This window comes from Chenopodium quinoa, unplaced genomic scaffold (assembly GCF_001683475.1).
Source record: "Chenopodium quinoa cultivar QQ74 unplaced genomic scaffold, ASM168347v1, whole genome shotgun sequence".
In the NCBI taxonomy this organism is placed as follows: Eukaryota; Viridiplantae; Streptophyta; class Magnoliopsida; order Caryophyllales; family Amaranthaceae; genus Chenopodium; species Chenopodium quinoa.
Genome location: NW_018742951.1, coordinates 2,567,781 through 2,576,810, shown reverse-complemented (window position 1 = coordinate 2,576,810; position 9,030 = coordinate 2,567,781). Strand labels below are relative to the sequence as shown.

Sequence of the window (9,030 nt, the reverse complement as noted above, 5' to 3'; positions counted from 1 at the left end):
AGAAAAGGTAACCAGACTAACCACAAGTAATTGCTATCACAGTTTTTTAAAGTAAATAATCTTGGCCTTAAACAGCAAATGCAGACCCAATTTCCTTCAGCTTAGGGCTTAGCAATGAGCCTATGCAGGACAGCATACACGCTGTTCTGCTTGTTTTTAAGCAGCAGATGAATTCTATGAGTTTAGGCGCATAGCAATTGTTCTACTCTACGATAATATAATTAATCAAATACTGCAGACCAGGTGAAGTATCTCCTAGGAGAAATCATATAAATAAGCGGAAAAAAAAAAAAAAAAGACTTAAACTATTCCAGCTTTTTTCTACACAAATTCTTTCATACAAGTCATAATATTTTTTGCTGAAAAAGGAAGAAGAAAAGATACCTTGTTGGTCGTATGTATCTAAGAATCTAAATGAATACAATAATTCAAGAAGTACCTATCACCTTATGCGTCTTATATAGTGCAGCTAACTTCTAAGCTTCATTAAGAAAACCTGACCAACAAGTAAAGTGCACTATGGACAAAAATGTGATGATATATGAGAGCACAATAACTGTTAGATGTTAGACAAAGTCTAAAAAAAGAATTGACATTTGTAAACAGCTGTTCAAGAGCTGCAAGCCAGCAAGCAAAGGCATGTCAGCTAGGATATTCTTAGTATACTAAGAACATTCAAGCAATTCTTTGAAAAACCATACAATCATTAAATACATAGTTCCATACAATCATCAAATATGAAGTGTAAGGGAGTCAGGATATCGTAAGAAAAACTAGAAATTAAAAATGGAAGGGATGAAGGCGTGACGCATAGAAAATCTACAAATACAAAATGTGCAAAACTATTAGCAACTTTGCATCTACTGTTGCCAATGAGTTAAGAACATTCAGCTAGATATTAAAACACACCACCATATTCAGAAAAGTAACTCAGCCACCCTTCATGGGATGTTCCAGGCCAATTTAGTAGTAACACTATAACAATTAACAATGAAGTTATACTGTCATGACTAAAATTTAAAACAAATACTATTTCATGTTCCTAAGAAGCTAATCCTCGTCTCTCATCTTTGTCTAATGTCCATGATATGCAGCACCTTCACACAAGTTTAGTAAGTTTCTCAAGGAAAGTCAGAATAGAGAGTTGTCTGCTACACTTTCCAATAAATAAACATAATAAGAAACTATCTTTTCCCATCAACAACATACACATGAACTCAACAAATTGACAGTCAATATTGTAAATCACCTTAACTGAAGGACTTACAGCTAAGTAAATTCTGGCCAAATTCACAGTTCAATGAGAAGAACCAGCCAACTGTAAATCACCTTAAATGATGTATAGAAAAAAGAATTAGAGATCTGTGTGAGAATGAACCTCATATGTAAACCAAATAAGGTAGAAGACATGGATGAAATTCAAAATGTGATCACCATAATAAATTCAACGGAAAAATAATCACCAAAGAATTTCAAACAAAGTAAATGAGCCACAATAAAGAGAATTTTCCATTAAGGAGATTGGGCTAAAATGACACTGAGGAGCAAAACATACACTTGCAGAAGATATTCTTTAATATAAAAAAAAGAATTAGAAAATTTGTGAGTAAATGTTCTAAGTTTTATTCAGACCTCCAGTTGGAGTCTACTACCAAAAAGAAGTTGATGCAGTATACAATGTGATTGGGTGCAATAAGTATGCTTCAATTTTTAGCTACAGTTATTTATTCTGTAGCAACTTTTGTAACTGTTTTTGTTGCCCGTCGCAAAGTTTGATACAGAAACTGTGCATGTTGCAATAATCCATTGCTCAAACATGTTCCACTTGTACTGGCTTGAGGTTTGTTTATCACTGTGGTATCACTGGTATGACAACCTACTTGATTGTTGTTGCCTGTTTCTCCTAGAGTTGCGCTGTGGGGAGCCGTCGTCAAGGGTATTTTATCAAAGTTACCACCTTGTTTCACCGGTGCTTGATTAGTCTTGAAGTTTTCACCACCACCTTGGCCATAAATTAAACTAAAGTTTGAGTTTCCTCCAAAGCTATTCTCACTAGAAGTGGGAATATTGTTGACTTGACTGTTGCTAAACATGCTGTTATTTGTAGGAAAATGCTGATTTTGATGGTTCATAGGCTTACTATAGCATTCATAGGACCTATGTCCAAATCTTTGGCAGTCTCTTCCTGGGTGGGTCTCACCACACTTCTTACAACTACGAGGTTTCTTATTGAATGGTTTAGAGGCTTTGTTGTTGTTATTTACTTTTCCCTGAGTCACATTGTTAGTAGCTATCGTCATTGGTGTATCAGCAATACCGCCTTCTTGTCCAACCAGTGCATGACTGTTGGACTGAGCTTGATTCATCACCATGGTAGGACCACCTACTTGACTGATGTCACTGTTTGCTTCTCCTTGAATTGAATTGGTAACTATCATCACTTGAATTTTTTCAAGGTTGCCTCCTTGTCCTACCAGTGCAAGATTACGTTCAATATTTTGGCCATCACATTGGCCATTGTTTTCACTGAAGCTTGAGATTTCAACAGCGTTGTTCCCAATAGCAATGGGGGTACTGCTGACTTGATTGTCCCTAGACTTGCTCTTATTTGCTGGAGAGTTCTTAGTCTGATGGTTCATAGGTTTGCTATTACAATTACTGGCTTTATGACCAAATTTCAAGCACTTAAAACACTGAATTTGATTCCCTTGGCAGTCTCGACCTACATGGTTCAAGTTACAGTTCCTACAACTACGAGATTTCTTAGAACTACCTCCCTGAGTCTGCAGGTTCTGCCTTCGGTTATTCCCAGATCCCCCAGCATTACATCTTAAATTACCGGCTCCATTTTTCATTTTACCTCCACCATTGGTCTGGAAATTCACCTTAAGCTTCTTGTTAGAAAGCTGGTGATTTGGGGTATTAATCTCCCCTTCTTTTTTTCTCTTCTTTCCAATATTTTTGTTTTCCTCCTGTTGAACTCTAGATACTTCCTGTACAGTACTTGCATCATCATTACAGATATTACCATTTTCAGGTTGTGGTGACTCATTACCAGTAAGAGGGGGGCAGCCGCTGACCAGACTGGTCCAAAGCCACACACTTTTGGCTGCGGCAACAAGGACAGCAGAGGCTTGAAAAGGATGGGCAAGAAGGATATCTTATCTTCTCATACGCAATTGATGAAGGGCATTTGCAAAATCACGATCCCCAGAAATTAGAAGGTAATTAGCCGGGGCAGGGTTATCAACAGCCCAAAACAACATATCAACTAGAATCTTCTTGTCACTGGCATCTTTAACACCTGATCAAAGTGGGGGCATCAGGGCTTTAGGAGAAAGGGTAAAGAGAACATGTACACCAATAAGCATATATACTCTTACTATTATATCAAGACAAATTTATCAATTATTGTACATGACTAAGTTTTATGTGGGATGTCACCAGACACAACCCTCACCTAGGCTTCTTCTGTTCTTCCTGGAAAACTCGACAATTTGCGGTAAGGTTTTGTTAGGTTGAAATGAGGAGGTTTTATATAGTGAGCTCTGTAGTCGGTTAAACTAGTCGGATTATTTGATTGGCCTAATCTACAAGAGTTGGGTTTATTAACATTTAGCCTAAAACCTTTTAATCTTGAGGCAAACATTAGCCCAAACTTAGTCATCCAATCAACTAAGTTAAAGTCTTATGGGGATAAAGAGTGGGACTCAAACATGAGATCAAATCTCATCTACATTATTGTCCCTGGGATCAAGTCTTATTAGTTTCTTGGCACCGGCAATGATTTAACACACAGGCCGAGTAATCACTCGCTCACAGATGTGACTAAATCTAACGCAGGATTTCCACAACCCTCACCCAAACTCAGGACCAGCAATGATTTAACACACAGGCCGAGTAATCATTCGCTCACAAATGTAATGACATTTTACACATGATTTCCATAACCCTCACCCAAGCTTAGGAACAGCAATGATTTAACGCACAGGCCGAGTATTACAGGCAAAAAGAAACCATAACAATAGACACAGTATGAAAGAACGGAATCTTGTGTAATCACAAACAACATAATTTCATCAATCAACATCTAAAACTAAAAATTAATCATAGAAAAACAGTAAAAACCAAGAAATTAAACCAACAATATCTCATAATCAATTCAATAAAACTTGGAACAAGATAAAATCAAATACCAGCAGGAACGTGGTTGAGGGAGATGCCAGTGGAGGAAAGGGCGTGCTGAACAGCGGAAGAAATACGGTGGGTGTCGCCGTAAGCTGATATCGAAACACAACCACCGTAATCCAATTTAAGGAGGGCAGAGGCGATATTCTGCGCAATCAAATTAGGATCAGAATTCTTGGGCACCGGACAATTCTCAATATCCCACCACACCGACGTCTTCGCCTTTCGATATTCCGGCGCAATTTCATTCACCCTGACATTTTGATCAAGATTTTCAATGGGTTCTTCCAAAACTTCTTCTGCTACTTCCAATTCTCCTTCAATCATCTTCTCTTGTTCTGCAATTAAGTGTTTTGATCCACTGCTACTGTTTGCTGACCCTGAATTTACGTTGATGTAGCCATTAGAGGGTGCTTGGGAGTTTGGCAATGGAATTAATTAATTTCATGGATAAAGTAAAGTATAAACCCTAATTCAGAGGTTGAATGGCTGTGGAAGAAGAATAGTAATGTAAATTTTGGATTTTTGGTTAATTAGGGCCGCAATTTCTATCTTACTTCTGGCGTATTTTGATGTGAAGTTTTTATCATTTCAATTTATATATATATATATATATATATTACACTTAATATATGTTATTTTTAAATAAGTACATGTTATTTTTATTTTATTTTATTCTTAAAAAAAAATATATATTATTTTATATTTACATGCTTTTATATTTTTATTTATTTATTTATTATTTATTTTTATTCAATATCAATCATTCCACTGTACTATGGGTTTATAAAATTCATGTTATTTTGTTGTGAACTTCTAATTATTTCAATTTATATATATATATATATATATATATATATATATATATATATTTTCTTTTTTAAAAAAAATATATATATATATATATTCTTTTTAAAAAAAAAATATATATATATATATAATTTTTAAATAAGTATATGTTATTTTAAACATGCATGCTATTTTTTGTACATGTTGTTGAAACAAATAAGTAAGTAACATATTGTTTTAGCAAAATAACACAAGATTTAAGTAAGATAACATAAGGTTTAGGCAAAATAACTCAAGCATATTGGGTATGGAGTACCATGATCCAGGAGTATATAATACTAACTCCTCTGTTCGGGAAAATAAGTTCCATTCAGAAATGTAAGTAAAATAAATTTTCATATAGTAAGATTTAATAAATTCAGATAAGATAAAATAAGTTTAGATAAGTTAAAATCGGGTGAATACAGTATTGGGGCTATATCGACGTAACGCAGAATAGGCCTTGTGCGACTTCTCCAAATGATGCCCTTTATTTTGCGAGAATTTTTTTTAATTATTGTCGTTGCAATATTCGCAAAACAGATTGAATATTTAAATTCTAATAACAATTTATTTTTTTATATTTAAAAAAAGGAAAAGTTGGTTAATTGCATGTATATCAAAAATTTGGGAGATAATAACGATTTAATCAATTTCGTTTTTTTTTTTAGGAAAATGAATTCCATCTTAAAAATAACTGAAAAGAGTGAAATTAATATGCGAGATGGAGGATTTGTGTATTTTTTTACGGTAGATAAGGAAATTGATTTTGGAAATAGAAAGATTTTGTACTCCTTCTGTCACGTAACTAGAAGCCTATTTCCCATTTTACGAGAATTAAGGAAGTTGGAGATTACTTAAATAACGTGATTGGGAAGTATAAATATGCATGTGGGGTTAGATAGTGATAGAGAAAAGTAAAGATAGTCGGTAATTATTGAAGAGATGGAGAGAAAAAGTGTTAGAAAAATGATGTCAAAAGTACAAAAAAATAAAAAAAAAATAATGACACCTCATCAAAAAGAGTGAAATATTGTCAAAACTACATTCTTTAAATAGAAATAGACATGCTTCTAGTTATGTGACGGAGGGAGTAGAAATTAGAAAGGAAAATTGAAAAATTGAAAGAGGGAAATTAAATTGGAATTGAATATGAAAGGTTTAAGAATGGAAAAGGCAACTATGATTAGGGGTGCTAAACCTTCGAGCCGAGCTCGCATAGTGGTAGGCTCGGCTTGAGCTCGTTTGCCTTGAGGTAAGCTCGGTTCGAGCTTGAAGCTCGACGAGCTTTCGAAAGATAGGCTCGGCTCGAGCTCGTGACACCAGACGCAGGTTCGGCTCGGTTCGAAGCTTAACTCGAGTTCTTATTTTTTTATTTTATTTTTTTGGTGTTATTGCTAAACTAACATGCCCCTGCCATAATTGAAGCCCGCTTAAAGATTCGAAGATGTTGAACGGTAGACGGCGAGTAGGCGATGTTGAGGCTACTAACTAGGTGTCATCTGGTCTACGGCGATTGTGGGGCGGTGGTCAAGTGGTGTTTGTGCTGTGAGTTGAAAGATTGTGCTTGTGAAGTTGGGAGGCTAACGGCTATGGGTGAGAAATGAGATGAGGTGAAAGTGAAATTATAGCTAGGTTAATCAAGACATGAGTTGTAAACCACTAAACCCCACTAACAATGCAAATTTTTTATTTTTATTTTTAAATAAATGAATATTCAAAACTTTATTAAATACTACTGCTCACAATCTCACACTCCTGTATACTACTCCACCCTATAATTGAATCAGATTTTATAACTATATTTTTATATAAAAAAATTTCCCAGTAACCAATAACTTTTTAATATATGCTTCCTATATTTTAATCGAGCTTGTTTACGAGCTTTTTGAGCTGAGCTTTGACTTGCTCGGCTCGACTCATTAAGGTTCCAAGCTGTAAGCATCATTCGAAGCACGCCTACTTAAGCATGTGTGAATATGCTTGGCGATCATAGAAAGTGGGAATTGACATTATATGATTAGGGACAAAGAAAGTAGGGAGCCACCAACAAGTTTTTAAGGAACTTGTAAACCGTTCACGGATCATTAAAAGGCAACCACAAATAAGGGACAACGATAGGCAACAACGATTAACCCGTGAAGGTTACACCCTATTCATAATCCATGAGATTACTAACTCCATATGGTTCGGAACTGATATACACGTTTTATACATATGTTTTTCCCGACTTTTCACTACATTCTTGTATAGTTTTAGGCTCTTTAGAGCCACTTTCTGCTAACATTCTCTTCTCTAGTGTGTTCGGTGCATTTTCATAAGTTTTACAGGAACTTGGAGTTTCCCGGATGATTCGGACAAGTTTTGAGCGATATTGGAGATGTTGGTGAACAAGGATGTAAAACCGAGCTGAACAAGAATTGATCCTTGAAGAACAAGAAGCAAAAAGTAGATTTATAACTGTGCCCGATCGGGCTCAGCATGCCCGGTCAGATCGGGCACAGAAGGGAGTGTTGGCTGACACTAATGTTGAAGCAAAGAAGCTATTCTAAGCTCTTATGCCACGCGCCCGATCGGGCAGGCCTCGCCCGGTTGGACCGGGCGCGTGGAGGCTGGAGGCGTTCAAGATTATGAAGATCAGCAAGGCAGCCAGGTTAGACGTTGTGCCTCGCGCCCGATCGGGTGCTACCTGCCCGGTTGGATCAGGCGCAGAGGAAGTTCTAAGAAGAAAGCAGCGCTGTTGTTTATACCATGTGCCCGATCGGGCATGTCAATCCCGGTCAAACCTGGCACAGTTGTGCACAACTCCGAATTCTAATTTTATTATTTTTAGGTCATTAAGGGTATAAATACCCAGTGTAATTTTCATTAGTGGATTATTCAGATTTTCCTTAAGTCCTCTTTCTCTCTCTAGAACTTTAGTTTTATTCCTTTAAGCAATTTAACTCTTAGGTTAGATTTGGGTATTGTTGATTAACAATTTGAGTAATTTCAATTGAAGCATCATTGGTATTCATCTCTATTCTTTTCTCTTTCAATTATTTATGCTTTTCAATCATGTTTTCTATAATTATGATTGTTATTGCTTTCTTCAATATGTGTGAGTAGATTTCTTATTCCAAGATCTAGGGTAGCCCAATTATGATTGATGCATGAATTAATTCTTTAAATTCTCTAATAACCATTGTAATTGTCTATGCTAAATTGATTGTGATTATGCCAATGCTATATTAGAGATAATTAGTATTGTTATTATTCCATTATTTCTATCACAACGAGAGTTGGATTTTAACGGAATTGAGTAAATTGATTTAGGATTTAAAATTCAACATGAGAATAGTTGAACGGATAATTGGGAATTGAAGTAAAGTGTTTAATGTCTCTAATTTGCATGATACCATGAGAATAGGCTTGATTGTGGGTTAGGAAAGCCATTGATACTCGAGAGAGGTCCTTGGTATTTGTTAGGGTTTGCTTTTCCCCGTGTTAATTGGAATTGTATGTTAGGGGTAGATATATAATTGCATCGATCGTAATTGTGGTGATACTTGATCTTGGATGTTTTAGCTTATTGATTTATTATATTCGTTTGATTTATTCTAGTTTTCCATACATTAGCTTTCAGTTTATTCCATCATTATTTGATTTTTGCTTGGTAATTACTTGAGTATAGATAATTTAGGTGAACCTTAGTCTCTGTGGGATCGACCCTGACTTACCCTACTACATAGTTAGGAGGAATAGTTAGGTTATTTTTGTTAGGTACACGACACGCCTATCAATTTTTGGCGTCGTTCCCGGGGACTAACGGTTTCATTTGATTATTTGTGATTCGTTTTTGCTAAGCTTTATTCATTGCTTCGGCTATTTTCTCTTGTGTTTATGATATTCTTTCTCTAGTTTTCTTGTTGCATGCCCACACGACGCTCAGGGTCAGAAGATCTTGAACCATTTGACTCTGAGATCGAGGCAACTATACGGAGAAGGAGAACAAGGAATCGACGTAGGAGAAAC

At 35.8% G+C, this 9,030-nt stretch overlaps 1 pseudogene; it reads right to left on the bottom strand.

The window, feature by feature from the left end:
• Positions 1-1,538: 1,538 nt before the first annotated feature.
• On the bottom strand, positions 1,539-6,789 carry LOC110728510 (annotated as a pseudogene).
• Positions 6,790-9,030: the final 2,241 nt, after the last annotated feature.